The sequence below is a fragment of the Stegostoma tigrinum genome, chromosome 7 (assembly GCF_030684315.1).
Source record: "Stegostoma tigrinum isolate sSteTig4 chromosome 7, sSteTig4.hap1, whole genome shotgun sequence".
In the NCBI taxonomy this organism is placed as follows: Eukaryota; Metazoa; Chordata; class Chondrichthyes; order Orectolobiformes; family Stegostomatidae; genus Stegostoma; species Stegostoma tigrinum.
This window is the reverse complement of record NC_081360.1, coordinates 88,648,899-88,675,304: the sequence shown is the minus strand read 5'-3', so window position 1 is coordinate 88,675,304 and position 26,406 is coordinate 88,648,899. Positions and strand designations below refer to the sequence as shown.

At 42.9% G+C, this 26,406-nt stretch overlaps 1 protein-coding gene across 3 annotated transcripts in view; it reads left to right on the top strand.

The window, feature by feature from the left end:
* gli2a (GLI family zinc finger 2a) overlaps window positions 1-26,406 on the top strand; it is a 382,695-nt gene that overhangs the window by 69,337 nt on the left and 286,952 nt on the right. The gene's annotated exons all lie outside the window — the stretch shown is intronic.

The following is a 26,406-nucleotide window of genomic DNA, read 5'->3' as shown; positions in this document are numbered from 1 at the left end:
TAAGAACTTGCATTTATATAGCACCTTTCACTGTCTGTTTACAATGCAGCCAATTAAGTACTTTCTTAAAGCGTCATTATTGTTAGAAGTTATGAAATTGCGCACAGCAAGTCCCGCAGTTAGCAATGTGCTAATGACCAGGTAATCTGTTTCTCCAGTGTTGATCGAGGGATAAATATTGGACTGACCACCAGGGTTCACTCGCCGTGAGAAAATGTTGCTGAAGATCTTTTAGGTCTAGCTGTCTTCAAGCAGTGGCTCAGTTTAACATCTTATCCAAAAGGTGGCGCCTCTGACTGCTCTGTGCTTCCTCAGTGCTGCACCAAGATTTTATTGATCAGCCAGCTCTATAAAGTGGGAATTGAACCCTGTGAGTGGTGAGCATGAGAACTAACTGTCCAGTGCAGAATGCGTTTTCCCTTTTTAGGCTAAAAGCCCTTAAGTTGGGTATAGGAATTATCTGTTTTGGCTTTTCTAGGACTGCCTCCTAGAGTTGAATAGTTCAACATTGTCCCACTGTCTGGTATAGTGAAAAAAACATGGAATCCTCACTTGGAGTCACCACTGCAAGGATGGAGATTAAGAGGAAAGTGTGATGTGAAAGAAACTCGGATTAACGCCGACAATGGTTTTCCCCTCTCAGCAGCCTGGTTGTTGTTTTCGCAAACGTTCCTGTTTATGAGCAAGTCCCGACGTATAATTAGGGGACTATGTTTTTGGAATTTCTGAGCCTGATGGTGTGAAGAGCACCAGTTAACTTTACTGGATAGTCATTAAACCTGGGCGTATCAGTTCTGATTTATTCATTCATGTAACCTGACTCTACAAGACCTGACAACTCTCTCAAACAATTCCCAGTGATACCTTCAGCATTTTGTATTTAAAAAATTTACAAAATCAACACAAAGAAAAGAAATTGTACGTTTACTTCAGTATTAAGTTTTTTTTTATAACTCAGTGCACTGCTCCTATTCTAACCTTCTTCAGCGCTTTCTTTGGATTCTTCCCAAAAGAAATTCCTAGGAGTCTGCCAGAGGAGCCCAAATCCCCATTATTCAATTGCTCTTTGATGTTTCTGCTTGTTTTTATATTTACTCTGGTACTTGAAGAATCAGAAGCTCAGACAGTTAAGAGTAAATCTGAGCTAATGGGAGCCCAAGTGATCCTTAGGAGTTCAGGGAGGTTAAAACCCAGTCTCCTGGCTTTAGATAGAGAGCAGAACTCAAAAGAAAATATGGTACGAGATCAGTTTTGTGTTTCTTCCTGTGACCGGCTGCAGCATCTCTGGAAGGCATGGAGAGTGGTTTGGTTTTTAACCATCTGTTTGTTTATCCCTTGCCAACTCTACCCCTAGTCACTGTGCCATCACTGGTGACAGACCACATGCTCCTTCTCCTCACTGTCTCACTACAATCCGTCCACTTGATTTTGCTTCCTTTAGACAAAGAATTCTCTATGACTGTCTGGGAAAAGATGCTTCCGACTTTATCAAATATTGCCCTTTGTGCTTCAGGGTTCACTTTAGTTAACACTTTAGTGAGATTAAGCACTATAGTTTTCTATTTATGTAATAGATTAGGGAGTCTTTTAAAAAGGCACACTGAGACATAGCAATAGCAAGAACTGCAGATGCTGGACTCAGAGACAACAGTGCGGAGCTGAAAAACACAGTGGGCCAGGCAGCATCGGAAAAGCAGGAAAGTTGATGTTTTGGGTCTGAAGAAGGGGCCTAACCTGAAACATCAACACTCATACAAAGCTTCCTTTACTTAGAAGCAGAAGTGGACTGTAAAGTTAATCTTTTAATTTTATTTCTTCATTTTTCAATTTATACCTAAGATTTTGTACCTGGGTATCTTTGTACCTAAAATGGCACCAGAAATGGTGACTTTGTACACTTGTCACAGTAATCCTGTGTCCCTGTACTTGAGTACATTTGACAATAAACCTAATTCTAATTCTCATGCTAATTCCAGAACTGTTGTAATTGCACCAGCCTACATTGCTTACATGCATTATATCATCAACATATCGCCAGCGAATCTGCTTTTGATAGTAGCTAAAAGAGAAGTTAAGGGAGAAACTTTCTGCAATTTTAGAATAGTGCCAAGATCTCTTTCGTAGCTGTCACTACAAGAGTCTCAGTTTAAAGATTGATTGTAGGGAGAGCACTTCCAGGAATGCAGAACTCCCTCAACAGTGCATTGAAATGCCAGCTTGGATTACGTGTCCAGATTTGGGTGAGAAATCTTTGGTTATACCAATTAGACGTAGAGGCAAGTGTGGGAATCTGATGACAGTCTGTTAACTCTGGAGTCTAAGCCCATAACACCTACTTAAAGAGAAAAGAAAGACTTCCATTTATATAGTGACTTTCACAACTGTGGGGTGTTCTAGTATGCTTTATAGTCAACTTTGGAAGAATTTGTGCAAGATGCCACAAGTAGCAAAGTGATAATGACCAGGTCATCTTGCCTTTAATGATGGTACTTTAGGGACCTCTGATCTTTTCAATTTGCACAGAACTGACTGAAAGCCATCAACCTCTATCTTTCAAAAGTCCAATTCTAAAACGAATAATCTATGTTATGGCAAAGGATCAAAACCCAAAAAAATGTATAGACATGTGGTCCCTGCTAATTTTTTTTACTACATGGATCTACAAGGTCTGTGCTTGGCAGAAACTTCTAGAACCAGATGTGAATGCTGCAAAAGGCATCAGCATACTGACAGCTAAATGTAGACCCTTAGCTCTGCAGCTTAGAGGGAACATTGTTCATAACATATGATAATATCTTCCATCCTGGCATTGTTGATGCTGAGTCGTACTGAGTGTAGCGTTCCTTGGCAAAAAAATGAGGGGAGATGTAGTCTATAAGCGTGGTTTCAGATACTGGAAAAATGGTTTATATGCAAGGTTGACTTGTAAGCAACGATCTACGGAGTGGCAAAAAACACCCTCTTGGGCTTGTGATAATGGGAACTGCAGATGCTGGAGAATCCAAGATAATAAAATGTGAGGCTGGATGAACACAGCAGGCCCAGCAGCATCTCAGGAGCACAAAAGCTGACGTTTCGGGCCGAGACCCTTCATCAGAGAGTGGGATGGGGAGAGGGTTCTGGAATAAATAGGGAGAGAGGGGGAGGCGGACCAAAGATGGAGAGAAAAGGAGATAGGTGGAGAGGAGAGTATAGGTGGGGAGGTAGGGAGGGGATAGGTCAGTCCAGGGAAGACGGACAGGTCAAGGAGGTGGGATGAGGTTGGTAGGTAGGAGATGGAGGTGCGGCTTGGTGTGGGAGGAAGGGATGGGAGAGAGGAAGAACAGGTTAGGGAGGCAGAGACAGGCTGGACTGGTTTTGGGATGCAGTGGGTGGAGGGGGAGAGCTGGGCTGGTTGTGTGGTGCAGTGGGGGGAGGGGACGAACTGGGCTGGTTTTGGGATGCGGTGGGGGAAGGGGAGGTTTTCAAGCTGGTGAAGTCCACATTGATAAAATTGGGCCGCAGGGTTCCCAAGTGGAATATGAGTTGCTGTTCCTGCACCCTTCGGGTGGCATCATTGTGGCACTGCAGGAGGCCCATGATGGACATGTCATCTAAAGAATGGGAGGGGGAGTGGAAATGGTTCGCGACTGGGAGGTACCGTTTTGCAGGACACTTCCGCTCGGTTCGCAATAAACAACTGTACCTCCCAATGATGATGTCACCCGAAGGTTGCTGGAACAGCAACTCATATTCCACTTGGGAACCCTGCAGCCCAATCATATCAATGTGGACTTCACCAGCTTGAAAATCTCCCATTCCCCCACCGCATCCCAAAACCAGCCCAGTTCGTCAATCCCCCCACTGCACCACACAACCAGCCCAGCTCTTCCCCTCCCCCCACTGCATCCCAAAACCAGCCCAGCCTGTCTCTGCCTCCCTAACCTGTTCTTCCTCTCACCCATCCCTTCCTCCCACCCCAAGCCGCACCTCCATCTCCTACCTACCAACCTCATCCCACCTCCTTGACCTGTCCGTCTTCCCTGGACTGACCTATCCCCTCCCTACCTCCTCACCTATACTCTCCTCTCCACCTATGTTCTTTTCTCTCCATCTTCAGTCCGCCTCCCCCTCTCTCCCTATTTATTTCAGAACCCTCACCCCATCCCCCTCTCTGATGAAGGGTCTCGGCCCGAAATGTCAGCTTTTGTGCTCCTGAGATGCTGCTTGGCCTGCTGTGTTCATCCAGCCTCACATTTTATCCTCTTGGGCTTGTACCTGTTGCTTAGGAGTTCTTGTTGATGCTTAGCATTTAATTAGAAGGAGTACATGCGAGTGAGCTTTGTTTGAACTCATAGCTCATTGTAAATGGGCTGTGTCCTAAACTCAGACCCAATGCACACATGCACATTCCAGCAAGTCGCTGATACCCTCATCATGCTGGCTCCCTCCCGCAGGTAAGAGAGCAGATGAAAAGCAGCTGGGTTTTCACAAGCGCTGTGTGGAAAGAGCTCCTGACGTTTATGATGGTCAGCATCTCAATACCATAACCCATATGTTATTGGAATCCAGATGAAAACAGATCCACTGTTTCTTTAACGGTGATGACTTTGAAGACAGTTTTTCATGTCAGTATTTGCTTGCGGCGACTAAATTTTGGTACAGCTATTGGCAGTTACATTTTCAATTCAGCGTGTTTTATTCGCACATGTTGCAGCTGGTTAGACAGTGTTTTGTCCCACAGTCATAAATGTTCCTTAAACGGTTAAAACTTGAGAATTAAGTATCCAAAAGAGAACATTTCAACTTAAACATATATTAAATTTAGTATGAGGGAAAATTTGCCAGAGATAGATCAGATAGTTGACTTTTGGAAAAGAAGCTTTTTAGGCTGACGAATACATCAAATGACTACAGTCAAGAATTGTTGTTTTAAAGAGCAGAAAGGCATTTCCTCATCGTGTATCAGGTTACAAAGTGTTCTAGTGCAGTGCTTACAAAGACAACAAACCTGGAAGGAAAATCATTAATCATTTTACTGAGCTGATCCTGCATTTCAGAACTGGAGCAATGTAATTACATTCAAACTTTATCTTGGTTATATTGCATGTATGGTGCAGCATGCAATACTTTCATTTAGTGTAGTGTTTACATACTGATCAGGAGATAGATTCAGCAGATCTGTCAGGGAAGAAGAACAGAAAGAGCGACTGAAGATAGAACTGAATGTTGCTGAGCTCAGATAATTGCATGATTTACTTCAGCAAACTGTTGAGAAGAATTGTTAATGCTTCCTCACAGTCTTCTGATTTACTCATTTCCTCAAAGTGACTCTTTTAAAGATTCTGCTTCTTGCACACTTTGTGGCTGGGATCTCTCACTTTGAGAGGCACCTCGTGTCTCAATGACACACAGTTTCAGCATTTGAGATCACACGTTTACCTCAGTTGCACCCTAGATGGATATTTGTATTCATCAGCAGAATGCTGAAATTTGATAACCTGACCAGCCCTATATTTCATGCTAAATTCATGATCTCATGCAATTTGTATTGAGTCAGGTCACTACCTTTTTTTTCCTTTTATTCATTCACATGATGAGGGTGCCGCTGGCTAGGCAGCATTTATTGTCCACTCCTAATTGCCCTACTTACTGTGGGCCTGGAGTCACATGTAGGCCACATCAGTTAAGGATGGCAGTTAATTTCCTGAAGGGACATGAGTGAACCAGATGGGTTTTTCCCCCAACAATTGACAATGGATTCATGGTCATCATTCCAGACATTTATTGAATTCAAATTCCAAATTCCTGCCGTGGCAGGATTCAAACCTGGGTCCCCAACATATTAGTGATAATGGGAACTGCAGATGCTGGAGAATCCAAGATAATAAAATGTGAGGCTGGATGAACACAGCAGGCCCAGCAGCATCTCAGGAGCACAAAAGCTGACGTTTCGGGCCTAGACCCTTCATCAGAGAGGGGGATGGGGAGAGGGTTCTGGAATAAATAGGGAGAGAGGGGGAGGCGGACCGAAGGTGGAGAGAAAAGAAGATAGGTGGGGAGGAGAGTATAGGTGGGGAGGTAGGGAGGGGGGGAGGGGATAGATCAGTCCAGGGAAGACGGACAGGTAAAGGAGGTGGGATGAGGTTAGTAGGTAGGAGATGGAGGTGCGGCTTGGTGTGGGAGGAAGGGATGGGTGAGAGGAAGAACAGGTTAGGGAGGCAGAGACTGGCTGGACTGGTTTTGGGATGCAGTGGGGGGAGGGGAAGAGCTGGGCTGGTTGTGTGGTGCAGTGGGGGGAGGGGACGAACTGGGCTGGTTTTGGGATGTGGTGGGGGAATGGGAGATTTTCAAGCTGGTGAAGTCCACATTGATACCATTGGGCTGCAGGGTTCCCAAGCGGAATATGAGTTGCTGTTCCTGCAACCTTCGGGTGGCATCATTGTGGCACTGCAGGAGGCCCATGATGGACATGTCATCTAAAGAATGGGAGGGGTAGTGGAAATGGTTTGCGACTGGGAGGTGCAGTTGTTTATTGCGAACCGAGCGGAGGTGTTCTGCAAAGCGGTCCCCAAGCCTCCGCTTGGTTTCCCCAATGTAGAGGAAGCCACACCGGGTACAATGGATGCAGTATACCACATTGGCAGATGTGCAGGTGAACTTCTGCTTAATGTGGAAAGTCATCTTGGGGCCTGGGATGGGGTGAGGGAGGAGGTGTGGGGGCAAGTGTAGCATTTCCTGCGGTTGCAGGGGAAGGTGCCGGGTGTGGTGGGGTTGGAGGGCAGTGTGGAGCGAACAAGGGAGTCACGGAGAGAGTGGTCTCTCCGGAAAGCAGACAGGGGTGGGGATGGGAAAATGTCTTGGGTGGTGGGGTCGGATTGTAGATGGCGGAAGTGTCAGAGGATGATGCGTTGTATCCGGAAGTAGTGGGGTGGTGTGAGAGAACGAGGGGGATTCTCTTTGGGCGGTTGTGGTGGGGGCGGGGTGTGAGGGATTCCTCCGCCTCCGCTGCATCTGCTGCCACGATGAGGCATTCCACTCCCGCACATCCCAGATGTCCAAGTTCTTCAAGGACCGCAACTTTCCCCCCACAGTGGTCGAGAACGCCCTTGACCACGTCTCCCGCATTTCCTGCAACACGTCCCTCACCATTGGCTGTTAACCTATTTAGCAGCGTCCTGTACAGCACCTTGTCAAATGCCTTCTGGAAAATGAAATAGATTATATGCCCTGGCTTTGTCTAACTTACCCATTACTTCCTCAAAGAATTACAGATTTGTCATGCATAATCTCCCCTTGAGGAAGCCGTGCTGACCCATCTCCCACACTTCTGACCTCGCCCCTTCCCCATTTTTCCCTGAACTTCTTAGTATTTAGCAATGTCATGTTTGTCCTCGTCACTGAAAAGGGAACCAAACTGTGAGCAGCAAATGCAATAAACTAGATTAAAAGAAGCACATTTGAAATGCTGCTTCATCTGGAATGTACATTTGGGGCCTTGGACAGTGAGGAGGGAGGATGTGATTGGGCAATTGTTACACCTTCTGCATTTACATGGGAAGATGCCATGGAGGGTGTGAGGAAATGTTAGGTGTGAAGGAAGAGTGGACCAGGGTATCTCTGAGGGAATAGTTCTTGCGGAATACCTACAGTGGAGGAGAAGAAGGTGTGTTTGGTGCTGGTATCCTGCTGGAGATGGCAGAAATGGTGGAGGATGATCCTTCAAATATCAAGGCTGTGGGATGCAAAATGAGGACAAGGTGAACCCTATCATTGTTCTAGAAAGTAGAGAAGGGTTGAAGTCAGAGAATGGTCAGACGTGGCTGAGGGTCCTGTCAACTACATTGGGAAGGGAATCCTCAGTTGTTGGAATTTAAGTCATGTTGGAAGCATCCAATGGAAGGTGGCATTATTGGAAGAGATGTAGTCGAGATTGAGAAACTGGCAAAATGGTATTACAGGAAACTGTGTGAGGAAATGTATTTGAGGTAAGTGTGGGAATCTGCACCCTCTAACATCACCCTCTGCTTCCAACCTTTCAAGTCAGTTTTGGATCCAATGTATCACTTTGCCGTGGATTCCATTCTGTCTTACTTATTTATCCAGCTTGCCATGAGGGATCATGTCAACAGACGTGGAATCAGTTGAGGCTAAACAATGTTTTGTGCAAGTTTTACATAACCACTTTACATTGATTCAATTGTTGACAGTACAACAGTGTCACCACTTCAAAAGTAAATCATTGACTGTGAAGTATAATGGTTACCCCTTGGTGCATTGACTATTGACCAGAAACTGACCTGGACCAGCCATATGGAAAAATAAAGGACAGATCCACAGGTTAAGTTGCTAAACTGGAGCAGGGCCAATTTTGGGGCCGTTAGGAAGGATCTAGCAGCAGTCGATTGGGTGAGTCTGGCAAATGGAAGGCTTTTAAAAGTGCGATGTCAAGAATCCAGGAACAGTTTGGATGAAGGGAAAAGCCGGCAGTTTGGGGGTCCCTGGCTGATGAGGGATGTTGTGGCTTTAGTCAGGAAACAGAAGAAGACATACATTGGGTTTTAGCTGTCCGGCTAAAGTGAATCCCTAGATGACTATAAAAAGTATGGGAGCTCACTTGAGAGAAAAATCAGAAGAGCAAAATGAGGGTGTGAGATTGATCTGGCAGATAAGGCTAAAGATAACCCCAAAAGGTTATATAGCTATATTAAGAGTAAAAGGGTAGCTAGGGAGAGAAAAGGTTCCCTTAAAGATCAGCAGATGTCTGGAGGCACAAGAGATGGGGGAGGTTTTTAATGAATATTTCTCCTGGGTGTTTACTGAGGAGAGAGTCATGAATGCTAAGGAAATAGGGGAAACAATTGGGGATGTTTTGGCCTGCATACGTATTACTAGGGAGGAGGTGTTTGCAGCCTTAGATCACATTAAGGTGGATAAATCCCCTGAGCCTGATCAAGTCCATCCTCGGATGTTGTGGGAGGCAACAAATGGCACTGAGTTTATAGAATATCTAGCAATGGTGGATGCAAAATCCTTGATGCTCCTTAAAGAGGAAATCGTGTATGGGATGGAATAAGTGCTAGAGACATCTTCCAGATCATCGATCCCAGTTTTAGCCTGGATGTGTGTCAGCATCCTTCAGGCATGGAGAGTTGTTCCATTTAATTGCACCCTCATTGCATCTGTTAAAGAGATCCACTGTTGACCCTAGGAGGACATAAAGTGACAAACAGAAAACAAATGGCCACTTGAAAACAAAGGAAAGAGTAAGTTTTAATAAGCATTCAACAAATGTCAAAAAAAATCACAGCTGAGTAATTAGTGCCAGTTGAGCTAAGCATTGCAAATTGTACAAAGTGATTCTGACTTGTTTGGAAAAAAAGGCAGGTTTAGTGCTGTAGCATTCAGTAAATACAGCTGAGTAAAATGAGTACATTCATACCTTGAGCCATCCATAGCTTTAGTTGGAAAATTTGCATTTCAGAAAAATTGCTGATGAACAGAAAAGTGTTGAAAGGTTATCGATGACATGCAGGCTATCCAATCCTAATGTTTGCAATGCTGTTTCTGGGAAATGAGACTTGGGACAGCTAAACAGGTTGGTGATGTGCCACGTCCACCCACAAAGCCAAACATGCACTTTGTTGTGTGTGCTCTTATGAGAGAATTTTTTTTAAACTAAAGATGCCAAAATCCATGTTTTCACAGTAAGTCAGTCTCCTTCCCAATTTAAGCTATGAAGGAAATGCTTACTGGAATATATGAGCATAAATAACATTTTCCGGTGGTTATACAAATCATGTTCTAATAAATTATGAGTGACCAAAGTTATGTTGCCCTGTTACCACGAACGGATCTCTTGATTAAGTGGAGACAGAAAAATAGTTGGATAAGGTATCATTCTCTCAGCTCCCTCTCCTCACATACATTGCTTTAGTTCCTGTTTTATTTATTTATTTCTTATTAATTTCCTGACTCTTGTTTGAGCTTCAGCATTTTTCCACTCACTCGGTTTGACCGAGAAGCTAAGCAAGACGATGAGACAAAGCGAAAGGATTAGAGCAAGAAGGAGAAAAGTGAAGACTGAAAAGTGCAGAATTACACAGGCCTGTTCCTGTGCTGTAAGCTTGCCTAACTCTGTTGATCTATGCCAATATTTTTGCTCCAAACAGACCTCCTTCCATCCAATTCACAGCATTCTGTCAGTGCATCCTTTCCTCTGTTGTTGCGAGGTTTGATGCTGCGCTGTGAGGTCAGGTTCATCACAGACTGAACAAGGAGAAGGCAAAGTCAAGGCTATCCTCAGGCTCGGAGTCAAAGGAGCACTCTATTAAAAACCAAAAGAACTGTCGATGCTGTAAATGCTGTAAGTTGCTGGAAAAGCTCAGCATGTCTGGCAGCATTTGTGAAGAAAAAGTCAGAGTTAATGCTTTGGATCCGGTGACCCTTCCAAAGAACTGTGACCCCTGATTTTTAACTGTTAACTCTGATTTTTTTTTCTTCACAGATGCTGCCAGACCCACTGAGCTTTTCTAGCAACTTCTGTTTTCGAGCACTATTTACTATTCATTAATGCTGAATAATGCTGTATATGTTAGTCATAGATATACCAGACTCTGACTTATCGCTACAATAAGTATGGATTAAGCTATCTTCAACATGTGGTCATGTTCATCTTATAATCTGGTCTGAAAGAAAACCTGCAGACGTTGGAAATCAGAATCATAAACAGAAATCTTTTGAAAATCTCAGCAGGTCTGGCAACATCTGCACAGAGAAATCAGAATTGTTGTTTCAGGTCCAGTGACCCATCCTCAGAACCCTGTAGTCTAGTTGTAGTTTGGTATGGTGCGTCTTCAAGAGCCTGTAAACCTCGAAGGTAGAGTTCTTCCAGTGTGTTCTTACTCCGTCCATACTGTGTTACTTATACTCAATGCTGTGCAGCTGTGTGACATCTTCACAAGGTTGTTCCAAGGTCCTGAAGACCTCAGATGACATTTTCCCCTCATGCCTTTATGAAAACAAAGTGTTAGGAGAGGCAAAGCCAGAAAGAAAGAAGCAAATTGAGAGGATTGATGCACTGTCTCCTAAGCATTTAACAGCTCATGCACTAACATCCTAACATGGTTAAAAGTCGCAGCTCATCCAGAAGCACATCCTATGAATGATTGAAGGGATAAATGACCTTGTTTTAATAGGATGCAGATGTCACTTGCTACAGTTAACATTTGTTCAGCTTTCAGAGGGTAACTCAGAGCCAGCCACATTTCTGTGCTTGTGGAATTACAAATTACTGCGCCTTAAAGAATAATAGTGAACCAGATGGGCTTTTACAACACTGAGAGATCGTTACCATGGTCAGTCGGACAAATACTCAGATCTTGAGCGGCAGTGTTCATTCGCTGCAGACAGAAGGACAGGCTCTGATAAACACTGCTTCATTGCACTGAACTTTCAGTCTTGATGGCTAGTACTGTACTGAAAGCAACAAATGCTGGAGATCACAGAGGGTCAGGCAGCATCCATGGAGAGACAGCAAGTTAATATATCAAGTCTAGGTGATTCTTGGGAAGGCTTGAATGCATGACTGTCTGGCTCAAGCCAAAGAGTTACCTGTGAAACAAGAACAACACCTGAGAAAGGGGAGCAGGAAAGTCATAAGAGAATCATTGAATCATAGATGTGTAGAGTACAGAATGGCCATTCAGCCCATCAAGCCCCTAAAAATATGCTATTATCTACAACAGCCCTACTTTCTTGTACTAGGCCCATAGCCTTGAGCATTATAACACGTCAAGTGCTCATTTAAGTACTTTCCAAAGGTTGTGAGGTTTCCTGCCTCAACTACCCTCCCAGAAAGATCCCCACCACCTTCTGGGTGAAAAGGTCTTTCCTCAAATCCCCTCTAAACCTCCTGTCTTTCACTTTAAAATTATGCCTCATGTTATTGAATCTTCGACTTGCTTGCAGTTCACCCTGTCTCTGTCCCTCATCATCTTCTGTACTCCGTCAGATCCCCCCTCAACCTTCCGTGTCCCAGAGAAAACAACCTAAGCGTAGCCAACCACTCTTCCCAGCTGAAGCACTGCATTCCTGGCATCATCCTGGTGAATCTCCTCTGCACCCTGCCAAGTGCAATCACATCCTTCCTATAACGTGGATGGAAACAAACTAAAAGCAGGATGGAGAAATGGAGAGTAAGCCCACTGTAAGAAGAGCAAAGACAGAAAACCAGGAGTAACAAAAGGAAACTGGGACAAAGTAAGATAGAGTGAAACGGCAGATGCTGGGGCATTTTTCACCTGATTCAGAATCTTTTAAGATGAGAGAAAACCCGCAATCCATCTCCACCAGCCGCTGTTTCTGTCACTCGAGAACCCTGTCTGATTGCTCCATTGCACAGTCTCTCAAATCTCTAGATGTTACCACGTTCTGACTAAACTTGTGGTAGTATCTGAGTGATGAGCAATCCTGATGCAGGACCACATTGTTTCCTAGCACCTACCGTTTTGTCAGCCAACACTGGAATTTGGTACTTGAATGGTGTTGAAGATATCACTTTCAATTAAAAAAAATTGGCTTGAAGTGACAGAAAGGTGAAGATCTTCTTCCAGTGCCCTGTGTTGAGATTGGCTGTCCCAGCTGTGATAGTGCAGCTTGATAACTTCTCTCTTGTTCCTGTAAAAAGGTCTGTTTGTTTAGTTGAAGCTCTGTTTATTTTGCTTCTCCACTGGAACATGGAAAGGAATGTCGGAGCATAAGGGACTTCCTCAGCTGTTGATAGTATGTCTCGTTCAAGCAGAATTAGTGACAAAATGGGGAAGGAGGGGGTTGGTGCGGTTGTGGCTATGCGCTGAAAAAGCTGAGTTCAACGCGTGTGGACATCTCCACAGCAGCGTTCTGATAAAATCAATTCTTTACACAGGAGGTGAAAGTTGTTTCTCTATGCTGTTGATTTTATTAAATGGAGTTTTTATGCAGCACCAAGATTACTGTTGTCAAAAGCAAAACCACACAAAAAGTGCTTTATTGAAATATCTCAAAGTGGAAGCACATAATCCTTAACGTTTAGACACAGTTCAACTATGTTTACACTGCAAAGCAAATATACAGCACGCTTCAGTGTAATCTGAATATCTGAGCGAGGTGTTCAGTTTACTGATAGCAGTGCACTGCTTACACAGAAGTAAATGTGTCCCTTTAATCAACGTGTGACAGAATTGCTCGCGGTAGTGTGTCCTGACATATGTTTGGACTTTCTTCCAGCTACTGCCAATCAGCAGTACACAGTGCCAAGTTAGTAACTTGTGAATGGAGCTCTGGGTGACCTGGTCAACCTCTTCGTCAGGATGGGGTGGCATGGTAGCTCAGCAGCTCAGTGCTGCTGCTTAACAGTGCCAGGGACTCAGGTTCGAATCCAACCTTAGACTGTGTCGAGCTTGGACATTCTCCCTGTGTCTGCGTGGGTTTCCTCAAGTGCCCCGGTTTCCTCCTGCAGTCCAGGGATGTGCAGGTTCGGTGGATTGGGTAAGCTGAATTGCCCATGGTGTCCAGGGATGTGCTAGCTAGGTGTATTAGCCATGGGAAATCCAGGGATAGTGGGGGGGTTTGTGGCGTGCATCTGGGTGGGATCCTTTTTGAGGGTCAGTGTGGAGTCGATCAGTGGAATAGCCTGCTTCCGCACTGTAGTCATTCTATGGATTCACTTCCCAGGTTTAAAGGCAGAAAGGAATTCCCTCACTTAACAGTAGATGGGCCAAAGGATACAGGGACCTGAGGAGCTCAGCCACGATTATATCAAACTATGGAGAAGGCTCGAGGGGCAGACATGCTTGATCCTGTTCCTAGCTCTTATGAGACCTCTTGGCTAAACAAAGTGTGATGGATAAGGCAAAATCTGAAAGAGAGAAACAAAGATGAAAGTTCCTCTGTGAAATGGGATAAGATCATGTATTGGGTGTAATAGTGAAGTGCCGTGAGACATTTTATTATATTCAAGGTGCTGTATAAATACACGCTGTTGTTAGTATGGATCTGGCAACTGAGCATCCAAGTCGCAAACAGGCAGAGTACAAAATTTATTTCCAGTCAGAGGTGAGTATTGTGGAATTCTGGGCTTTGTCGCTCGATTATTGTATGAGGGAAGAAATTTTGACATCTGTCATTCATACATATGTCCATGAATTTAATAAAACTGGGATTGTGTGGGGTAACACTGGTTGAAGTGACTGTGAAAGCTGCTATCTTGTCATAAAAATCAGTTGGTTTGCTCATTCACTTCATAGAATGGAACCTGCTGGCTCAGCAAGCCCAGTGTGATTAGAATTGGATACTACATGATTGAGTCTTAATGTCAATAATAGGAGCCCAGCAAAACATTGATTGGTGGTCAGCAGCTGACCACCTTCATCAGGGAAATGAAAACTGATAATAAATTTACCTTCAAATCAAACAAAAAATGAAAATCCATTTGGAAAGCCGAAGACCAAATTGTAGCCAATTCAAATCCCTTCAGAATGAAATACTTCCAGTAACACAAATAAGCAGCTTTCAGAAAATGCAGGGAAAGTGTCACCTGTAAACACTGGAGCAGTGATAGACTGCACATGAACGCTTGATAGGAGTAAAATTGAAGTTTCCACCAAATTACCCATGTCACTTATTAAATCAACAGTTTGTCAGCCACTGTCTACCATAGGCAATGAGATAATAACAAAATAAGGGAGGGCGGAAAGAGAGGGAGGAGATTAAATTAAAATGGAGGTGGAAATTATGCATACCAAACCCTGTGGTGCCCACCTCTCTATAAAGGCTTTGAGGGTGTTAGTGGACACTATGCACTCCCTCTCTAAGGACCACCTGGGCGTAGACATAGCCCTGAACTGAGATGAGGAGAAACGTCTTCAGCTGGAGGGCGGTGAATCAGTGGGACCCATTGCTGCAGAGGCCCATTCACTAAGTGTATTTAAGGCAGACATTGGTAGGGTGTTGAATGATTGCATCACTAAATAGAGGGACAATATTGGACCAGAGTTTGGGAAGATGGACTGTGAGGTTCTTGAGCAGACTGACATTGGGATTGAAGAGTTATCGAAGGTTTTGGCAGGCTTATAGGTGGACAGAACTCCAGGTCTGGATGAGTTGTATCCCAGGATGCGGTTGGAGATGAGGGAGAAAATGGCGGGGGCTCTGACCCAAATTTTTAACTGCTTTCTAGCCAGAGACAAGATGCCAAAGAGGCCATAGGTTTAAGGTGAGAGGGGAAAGAATTAAAAAGGACGTAAGGGGTAATTTTCTTCACGCAGTGTATGGTGCATGTACGGAATGAGCTGCCAGAGGAGGGGGTGGAGGTGGGTACAGTTACATTGAAAAGACACCTGGATGGGTATGTGAATAGGAAGGATTTAGAGGGATATGGGCTAAGTAGTGGCAAATGGGACTAGGCCAGATTGGGATGTCTGGCTGGCATTGACAAATTGGACTGAAGGGTCGATACATGTGCTATATGACTGTACGACTGGAGAGACAACTAGGTTCTTGACAAATAAGGGATCAACCATTAAGGGGGGAAGGCAGGAGATTAAGCTTGAGAAATGCATCAGCCATGAACGAATGGCAGAGCTAACTCAATGGGCTGAATGGTCTAATTCTGCTCCTGTATCCTACAGTCCTGTGGTAACTGTGGATTGGGGCAGGCAGCTGTGACGACCACGGCCTGCTGCCTGGATCTATTGGTGGCTACTTTGACAAGAATCGAGATATAATACATGGCATGTTCATGATCTTGATTTGATATTCAGTTTCTTGTTGGAGATTGATTAACTCTGTGGGTTAATTTACAGTAAGACATGCTATACATTATGAAGCAAACAATTGATCTGCAACAACTTGTAAATCCACAGCAGGCAAATACAGTCAGCATATTGGCATACTTAAAGGTAAACCCTCTTAAAGACAACACATGCATACAGCAATACATATCATGTACCATTTAATAGAGGAAGCAAGAAAGGACCTGCATTTATATAGTGTCTTTCACGATCTTGGGATGCATTGAAGTGCATCTTAGCATATGAAGTACTGTTGAACTGTAATTACTGTTGTAGTGTGGGAAATGTTTCACTTTGGTGAGCTTTCAATGGAACTGGAGGGAGTGAGCAGTGAGAAGTTATTAAGTACGTACAGAGACAAGGGAGGTAGGATTATTCAGGGTAGAATGGAGGGCAAAGAACAAAAGGGAATAGACAGTGATAAGGTGGAGGACTGGAATGATTAAATGACAAAAGGGATACTGGTGCAAGACAAAAAGACAATCATAATATCAATCAACTGGTAACTAAGATAGCTTGTAAAGATGTCTGAGAAATAGCTGTGCTGAGAAACAGGGGCTGCGCTGTCACATATCACCTGGAGGGAACCAAATAAGGGACTTTCAAATGCATGTGACCAGCTACTCATTGGTAAAGTGGATTGTAAAGTAAGCGGGAATGTATTTACTGGACACAAGACTCCAAGAATGAAATTTAAATTGAGAAAATAGCAATCTGGTCCTGAACAAAGAATCCTCTTGTAAATTCTCTTTGCATGTGTCCTCGCTTTTGTCCTATTTGAGAAATGAATCTGCTTGTGATTCCGAATAATTACTCACAGATACCATCCTCCAGAATAAACATTGTAACCAAACATCATAGCTACATTCCCGGCACTGGACTAAACCCCATCTTTGACCTCTGGCTGACCGTTTTCCCATTGGGCCAAGCAGCTTTCAAACTGATTTCAATCAAACCTGACAGAAGGCTAACCATACATCTTGTGGTGCATGAGCCTGATTGTGAATCTTACTCACATGTAAACAAAGCCTGACTGAACTTGCTCTGTGGTGTCTTCTTACTTCTGACTTATCTTGTTGCATGATTGCTACTTTGAATACGGCAGTAAAAGGAAAAGATGTGGGGAAGGTGGTGTGTGGTGGTGAGGGATGTGGTGAAACATGGTATTCGAAGGCATGAAGCCAGAATGGACAAAAAAAATTTGAATCAGGCGTTTAAGGAAATTATCATTAGGCTCACAGCTATTAAACATACTGATGTCCTGGTTTTAATATATTTCCCAAAGAAGGATTCATTACTATTCACACCAGCTTTCTTTTCCACAATGCAGCTTATTTTAAGAGGCTTGACTGTAATAATCAACAGCTAATTCTTGCTAAACTGGAAGTGCATCTGAAACTTTGGCTGAAAGATGCATTCCTTTCTGGATCTGCTAAAACACACAAAAATTAAATAAATACTCGTGTGATAGCCATCCCTTAAGCAGCCCCTGGGATGGAGCTTGAATAAAGAGCTGTTCTCACTTTATACAGAAAATGTGTATATTTCACAGATCATTTCCTTAATGCATAAATCATTTCTAAATCTATTGTTTCACAACATTTTTCCTACTCTCAGTGTAAATCTGCAATGATTCATCCAGATGCTCTGTTTACTGTCACTGAAGTATTGATTGAGATCCTGGCCAGAAAACTGGTCAATCCTGTGGGACTGTGACCCTGTGGGATTGTGTCTCTTCAACTGCCTGCACCTTTCAACAGTGTTGACCATGTAATTCTGCAGTGACCCCGGGTTTTCATTGTCCAGCAAGAGTGCCCCTTTGCATGGTTCAACTTCTGCTGGTATTAACATAGTCAGCTCATCTTTAGCAAGGTGCCCTATCAACTCCATCCTCACCCCTCTACCCACCCCCACTCCCCCCACATGAATCTCACTGCCAGCGTTCACTATCCATCCTCCTTCCCCATCCACACTCTGCCCTGAGGGCCACCATTCATAGATACCTCAGCACGACTTCGCTTTGATTGCCTGTTTGTTTTTGAGGGCTTAGGTGACATCAGTAGAAATGTAGAACATAGGAGCAGGAGGGGGCCAATCGGCCCCTTCAGCCTGCTTACCATTCAATATAATCATGCTGCTGATCCAACTCAGTATTCTGTGCCCACTTTCTCCCTTTGATCTTTTAGGCCTAAGAATTATACCTGCCTCCTTCTTGAAAACAGTCAATGTTACAGCCTCAAACACTTTCTTTGGGTGTGAATTCCACAGGCTCGCTACTTTCTGTTTGAGGAAACTTCTCCTCATCTCAGTCCTAATTAATTTACTCCGTATCCTTCAACTGTGACACCTGGACTCCCTAGTCATTGGGAACATTCTTCCTGTATTTACTCTGTACAGTCCTGTTTGAATGTTATAGATTGTCTAGCCCAAGATGAGTCTTCATTTCCTCCAGCTGAGTATTAGGAAAACTGAGGCCACTTTCTTTGGCTGCTGACCAAGGCTGTAGTCTCTGATCATTGGTCCTGGTCCAAGCTGCAGAGCCAAATCAGACTATATACAACCTCTGTTTAGCTTGACACACATCTGATTTTCCAAAATCAGGGGCTGGATTTTCAAATGCTGGTACAGACCGGATTCTGATAATACAGCCACGGAGGTCATTTATGGATCCCAAATCCTTTGGGATAGCTGCCAGTTTCCAAATTGCCATTGGAGATGGAGATTGTGAAAATTTCTGTCCTCCCAATTAACAGTGCAGTAAGCCCCTTTCTTCTTCGCACCGAGTTCTTCAGGATCGAGGATGTGGTTGCTTGTACTTCTGGATATGATTTAGCTCTAAGCGGAGAAGTTGCTTTGGGAACCTTGTGGCATGTAGATAAAAGACATGTCCTGCCCAACAGAGCTGCCATTGAGTGATTAGTGCTGTGATTTTAGGCGTTGACTTGGGAAAGCACACTGTTTTTGAAATCTCCTTTCTTGCCACTGGATCTAGATGATCTTGTAAAGCCACCACTGTTGGCCCTTCTCTAATGGCATGAGATATAGTGTACAGTATATTGTGTAAAGTACACGTGTCTGAAACGTAGTGAAGTGCAGCAGTCCCTGTTGATAAACAGTGGCATTAATCTCTCGTTTGAGTCCTCAGATACTAGGTTCCTGAGTTGACCAAGGGTTGAACTGGCATGTCAGAGATGATGATGAGTTTTTGTTGTCTATGAGTTCATTAAGAGCAGGCTCCCAAGATATGGAAAATAGTTCACATTTTTCATGATGTTTCTATTGATCTTAATTAAGGGAAGAGGTGTGCTATGATACTTGATTGGAAGATGATTTTGGTTTACGAGGTATTTGATGAAAGGTTTTTTTATTTCTCTTACGTTTCAGTCAAGGAGTTGACAGTAGCCTGGAGACCAGCTTCTGGGTCAGCACAGAACAAACATTACCTCCACATAGTAACTAAATAACCAAGATTGGTGTGACTGTATTGACAGGTTAAATCTTCATCAAACAGTACATCTCTTGTACCACAAACCCTCCACTTCTCTGACCTGCCACATTGACATTTTTCATTGCTGTATTATTGGCTGTAGAGTATTCATCAGGTTTCACTGACCATGAGTCCAACCATCACAAGGCAATTTTCAGATTTCCCCAGTTTGAACCTGATGGTTACATGAACTCGACACTTCAGATTGTTTGGACAGGTTCCCACTTCACTCCATGCCTTTGATTAGTTTGTTCCAGGTGAGTTGCTGAATAATAATGAGGAAGACGAAGCTGAGGATTTGGTGTGCAATGACACAAGCTTATTCGACACCAGTTTTCACTGAGCTACGGTTTGTGGTATTCCTTTTGGTGAGGATCACATTGAAATAGGCAGACAATGGTGACAGTTTTTTGGGAACAGCCAGATTTAAGGATGGTCTTTCAATAGCCTTCAGAATTGAACAGGGAGTCTGTTGCCATCTGATCCCCTCCTTTGGATTTTTGCTGACAGCTGGGGAGTCCGAGACTGCACTTTTTAAAAGGCATTCCAATGAATGTGAAGTGTAGATTTCATGTAACTGTCAGGTTCAAATTGGAGAGGTCTGAAAATTGCCTTGTGCTGGTTGAATGGATGGTTCCGACAGTGAAATCTGCTGAATGCTCTGCACTCGATGGTACAACACTGAGAAACGTCAATGTGACAGGCCAGAGAAGTGGACGGTTTGTGGTACATGAGATGTATTGCTTGATGAAGATTGAGAGTTAGTAGGTGATAGCGTTGCGGATGTGTAATGAAACCATGAGAAAATCCTAAAAGATAAGGATGAGGATTTAAGGTGTTGGTACCTGGAAACAGAGCATGCCACTACAGAGTGATGGGTAGTTAAGATTTAACTCTTGGCTGTGCCTAAAGTTTAATTGGAGGAAATTTGAGAAATTGGGTACAAAAATAACAAATTAAATATGTGCATTTATAAAGCACCTTTCACATCTAAGAGTGCTTCCTGTTCCTTAGTCAAAATCTTCAAAATCTTTCTTTAACAGCACTACAGGTGGACCAATACCCTCTGACCATCTTTTCAAGGGTGATTGCAAGCAGCACTCGCATTCCAAGGACAAATTGAAACAAAAACACAGCCAGTGAAGTCCTTTAAAGTGTTATCACAATTGTGCTGGAGGATGCATGACAGTCAGGACACTGCAAGTCTCATAATATTAATATACACTGACCAAATAAGCCGTTACTGTGTTGTAGTGATGTTGATTAAAGTGTAAATATTGAGCAGGACATTGGAGAGGGATCCTTATCTCCTATTTTGAGATCGTGCATTGGGATCTCTGTTCCTCCTCTGTAGGATGGTGCCTCTGGTAGTACAGCACTCTCTCAACAGGCAACAGGCAAACGGAGTTTTGACCTACATCTGTGGAAGGGCACTTTGTCACTCTGTTTTGCACAAATGAAGGCACGAAGGGTGAAACAAGTAATGCTAGCAGAGTTTGTATTATTTCTAGTTTTCCCTATCATCTTTGATTTATTCCAGGTCAGGAACAACTACAAACCGGTAAAAACTTGGTGAATTTTCTCCCTAACCACAAAGCGCCGTTAAGCAAACTCCGCAAGGCCTATTCAGCCAGACTCTACTGTTGTATTCCAACAAACGGCATTCAATACTAAATCATTTTGTTCGTTGTGTCAATGTCCAAAATCAACAGCCAAGTGCCATAAGTATCACCAATACTATTAACCACTCCTGTATTGATTCAGAGGATGAATTTGTTCAGGTGTATCTGGAGTAGCAGCCATATTGTTGCTAAATTTTGACATAAAGCAAAATATCGGTCTAGGCCTGAAACGTCAGCTTTTCTGCTCCTAAGATGCTGCTTGGCCTGCTGTGTTCATCCAGCTCTACACCTTCTTATCTTGGATCCTCCAGCGTCTGCAGTTCCTATTATCGCTATCATTTTCCTGTATTTGGTCCAGTGGGGATGAGATGTGAAGTGGTGCTAATCAGTAATGCCTTCCATTCTATGTAGGGAGAAATTGGGTTTTACCTTTAAACAGACAGTTGATTATCTCACAGCTGTAGACTGACGCCAGCACAGGTGCAGTACATACACCAGATGGTGTTACCATGAAGGACTCTGCTTCTCATCCTTACACCTTGATTGAGGTATGGTAACCCTCAGATTAAATCACCATCAATCATCTCTGTCTCTGCAAATGGGAGAATAGGATTAGGCAACTTTACCTTTCTTTTTCACCTGTAAATCTCTGAAGGAGACACTTGTGCCCATCATGTCAGAGATATATCCTAGTACTAATCCTGAGTTATGACGATAGAAGCAGATAAAGCCTGATGTCATTCTGCTTTGTCTAACCTACCTTACCATTCTAGACTGTCCAGATTGCTGTTCTATCTCACTTTTCTTGAGATCAGTCCCTTGTATATTAGGCCTCTATTGTATGGAGTTGTAGACCATATCTTGCTATGGAGTTAAAACTGATTTTTGTTAAATTAACAATAGTCTGAGACTGATTGTCTATTTAGGAGTTTTGCCATTGCACCACATGGGAAACATTTCATTGTTTAAATTAGAAGCATGAATCAGGCCGCAAGGTTTTACTTATTAGTCATTCCATTACAGATCTGTGGTACCAAACTGATCTCAGGATAAACATGAGCAGACCAATATTCAACGAATCCTGACTTTTTCAGTGTACTTGCTTTAATGGGCTATTTCTCCTCACTAGCAAAACTAGCCGGATTCAAAAGTAAAGCATAGTTTTCATAAGATAGATATTATTCCAAGCGGTGAATTACATCCCTGCAAATATTTTTTTTAAAACAGTACTTTAAACTTTTGTGCACCCTTGACTCTGCACAGTTTTAATCTTTCTAACTGTAATGTTTGAAAATATTCTGGAGACCTTAACAATGATTTTGTGACTACTCTTTTTTTAATGGGAAAAGCATATTGTTGGTGTGTTTTAAAAAGAGGCCGGATACAGGTGTGGAATAAATTCTCCGAGCAGAGGTACCTCTTTAGCTTTTCTTCGTGTGTCACCTTCTCTACATTAATACAGCTGGCATTAGGTTTCTGTGGCAATGGATCCATTAAGGTTCCAGTGGTCCCGTGGCTCTCTTTACGGGGGCATGGCAAAGCCAGCTCTGCCAAATATTCTGCCCCAGAGTGCACATGGAGTCAATGCCACAGGACCATTGCAAAGCACTCTTAAGAACTGATGGCATCCATCACTTACTGTGACAGGCTGTTGTTATTGGAATTCCAGCCAAAACTCAGTCCCAGTCATAGATCTGTGGAACAAGAGTGCCCTAAACCATATTGCTAATCTGCTCCTACTCAATAATGAATGAATTCCTGAAATGACTAATTGGATTATTCACAGTAATTTACTGACCATAAATTGATTTACAAGCCCGCAATTTTTATGCAATCCATTAATGTTGATGCAAGCGCATCATGCACTTTATAGAATAAATTGCTTTGACTGTTTTCAGATCACAAATATATGAGTACATCGACCAACTTCCATTTTCTTCCGTATCATTTGTATATCTAACTCATTGTCTATTCTTTACAATTCCCAATGTCTGCAAACAACTTACACTCATTGTGAGTTAGCTGTTTTAGTCATCCAACTAGATTGTAAATCAGTTCTGAGGAAGGATCACCGGACCTGAAACGTTAAGTCTGAATTTGTCTTCACAAATATTGTGCTTTTCTGGTAACTTCTGTTTTTGTTCCTGATTTACAGCATCCGCAGTTCTTTTGGTTTTTATTTTCGATTGTAAATCATATGCTTGCCTCTTATTACATACTGAAACTTTCAAAGTTAGCAGACAGTGTTGATTGTTAGGAGTTCATTGACTGATTATGATAATACCGTGTGGTGGAAGGAAGTAGATTTTTATAAAGACTACTTCTTACATTGGAAATTAATTTGAGCAATTGATTTAGCAATCAACCAATTCACAAACTGCTCTTAAATCAGTTGCTAGATGAGGATATACTGCTTTGTGAATGTGGTTGTGTAAAGGTGCCCAGCATGTGCTGTTTGGCTTCATAGCGGTTTTGGGTACAGCTATGATATATGACTTATATTAACTCCCTGCATTGAGCCATCCCACCTTTAGATAAACTGCGAAGCCAAGCACTTTTCTCCATAAGTAATGGTAGTGGTTGTTCGGTGAGGGGGAAGGGAGCGGGGTGTTGGTGGAATCGGAAGATGAGTCATGTGGGGTAAACTTTCACTATTAGGGGGAATACCTGGTGACAATATATCAAACATATGTTGTGTACCAACAACTTGCACTGTTAGTTAAATGTCACCGGTGTGGTTATCAAACAAAATTTGACACTGCGCCACATAAGATATTATGACAGGTAATCAGAAGCTTATTCATTGAGGTTGGCTTTAATTAAGAAGCATGTTAAAGCTGGAGTCTAAAAGTGATAGATTTCAGCAGGAAGTTCTAGAGCTGGGCTTTTGATGACATGGTGGAGCTAGTAACATCAGGGATGTCAGAGGGTCAAGTGTTTGAGGAATGCAGAGATTAATAGGACTGGAGAAAATTGTAGAGCTGGAGAAGAATGGTGACCTGTTAGGATTTGAAAACAAGGATGAGAGCTTTAAAACCAGAGAAGCCAGTGTTTGCCATCAAACCCAGGAGTGATGAGTGAATGGAACTTATCATAAGTTAGGGCAGGGTATTTGGGGGTGCCTCAGGTTTTTAGGCAGCAGGATGTGAGAGGCAAACCAGGAGTGCATTGGAATAGTCAATTCTAGAGACCCAAAGCTGTAAATGAGGGCTTCAACAGCTGATGAGCCATGGCAAGGACAGATCTTCTCTTGTGTGAAGATTGTATTCACCTCCCCACATCCATCCAGCCGTCTTTCTTTTTGGGTGGTAAAGGGAAGAGAAGCCAAGACGTATGGTGAAGAATCATTAATGCTGCAACAGGACAAAATATTTCTACTTTGGGTGATAAAATACTACGGAACGATAAGAATTTGAATTATCTTTGACCTGATTAGCAAAAGCATTATGACTTGTTACTTTGATGTTTTAAGTTATCTCAAAAGCCTCCAGTTCACATAAAAGCAGAAATAAATTGCCAGGGTTCAGGTCCAGGGCATACGCAGTAATATATCATTGTGGGATTACACTATTATGATGGTTGTGTTAAAAAACTAGTAATCCAGAGGCCCGAACTAATGACCTGTTGATGTAAGTTTGAATCTCACGCATAACTCACATGCTTTGTGAAAGTGGGTTCAAATCACATCACAGTATCTATCGAAAACTAAATTCAATTAATAAATGTAGAATATAAAGCTATTCTCAGTTATGGTTTCCATGAAAATATCATTGATTGTCATGAAAAGGTTCACAAATGTCTTTGAGGGAAAGAAATCTGATGTCCTTACCTGGTCTGGCCTAATTGTAACTTCACTGTAATATGGTTAAAGGCTTTCTGAAATAGTTTAGCAAGGCAATCAGTTCAAGGGCAGTTAGGAATGGACAACAAATGCTAGTCTTGCTGGTCATAGAATCATTGAATCCCTACAGTGTAGAAGCAGACCATCCAGCCCATTGAGCGCACATCGACCCTCCAAACAGCGTCCCACCCAGACTCACAGCCCCAAGTGATCTCCATAACCCTGCATTTCCCATGACTAATCTACCCTAGCCTGCACATGCCTGGACACTATGGGCAATTTAACATGGCCCATCCACCTAAACTGCGCATCCTTGGACTGTGGAAAGAAACTGGAGCGCCCGGACGAAACCCACGCAGACATGGGGAGGATGCACAATCTCTATGCGACAGTCACCCAAGGGTGGAGTCAAACCTGGGTCCCTGGTGCTGTGAGACAGCAGTGCTAATCACTGAGTCACTCCACCCACCATATCCCATGCCCTTATCCCAAGAAAAAATAAACCAAAACTAAATCAGGGAATTTAAATGCAAATGGTTAAATTGAAATCTGAAATGGGAGTGTAAAGACCACTTTTAGTTTTCTGGCTGTGGACTTAAAAATGGGAAATTATGCTACTTTCGACCAAGAAAGAAGGTATTGCAGTTTTTTTTATCAGAAAAGCAGTAGTTGGAACTCATTGTTGTATCTGCAATATTCCTTAATCAAGTAGCGAGGGTGAATGACAGATGCCTTGGTACCTTGGTTCTGTGGGTGTGCCCAGGGGCAGTTATACCCAGTGAAAGACTTTTGATTGGATTTTCAACCAGCACCCAGCCCTTCTGTTCAGAAGTACTCAGCATAGTAACAACTTCTTGATTGGTTCTTGGACAAACGGCTACATTTTTGTGTTTAGACAATCAGCAGAAATATCCAGCCTGTGAAGGAGGAAATATCTCTTTTTCTCTCTCTCGCTCTCTGTGTCTCACTCTCTCCCTTCTGTAAGTGAAGAATTAAAGGAAAAATCCTGAATGGGTAGCAACTCTCTCTCTCTCTCACCTCACCCCACTCCCCTGCAAATTCCTTTCTTGAAAGGAGAACAAGGGAAAAACATACCTTTAGAGACACTGAAAAATTGAATGAAAGGTTAGAATCAGTGTGTCCACAACCTTATATCCTCGTCAAACAGCTGACAGAAATAAGAATGGAATTGAAGGAAAAATCTCATTGATTGCTGTGAATGGACTGGTGCTAGAACTGTGCTTCACTGACCTTTCTTGCTTCTTCCCTAGCCATAATATTTGTGTCTTTGCTTATCTCTTCATGTATCTGTTCGTGCATGTGATTTTATCAGATGTTTTAGGGAAGGTTGAAGTTACGGAGGGTTAAGTTAGCAATTCATGTTTCTTTTCTGACAATGGTTAACAATAAATTTGCAATAAATAGCTGTTTCCTCTTTAAGTGCAGAGACCCGTTATATTTTCTTTTAACCTGAGATTGCCAGCCAGTTAAATTGGAGACTTTGGATAAGTTGATTAAATCTCTCCACATTTGTGATGATACCGGGTATAGTGCGGCTTGATTTCCAGTGGACTACCAGCGGTGAGCTGTGATATGATGATTAGAAATACTGTCCAAAAAAACTACAAGATTGCCCTCATTCACCAC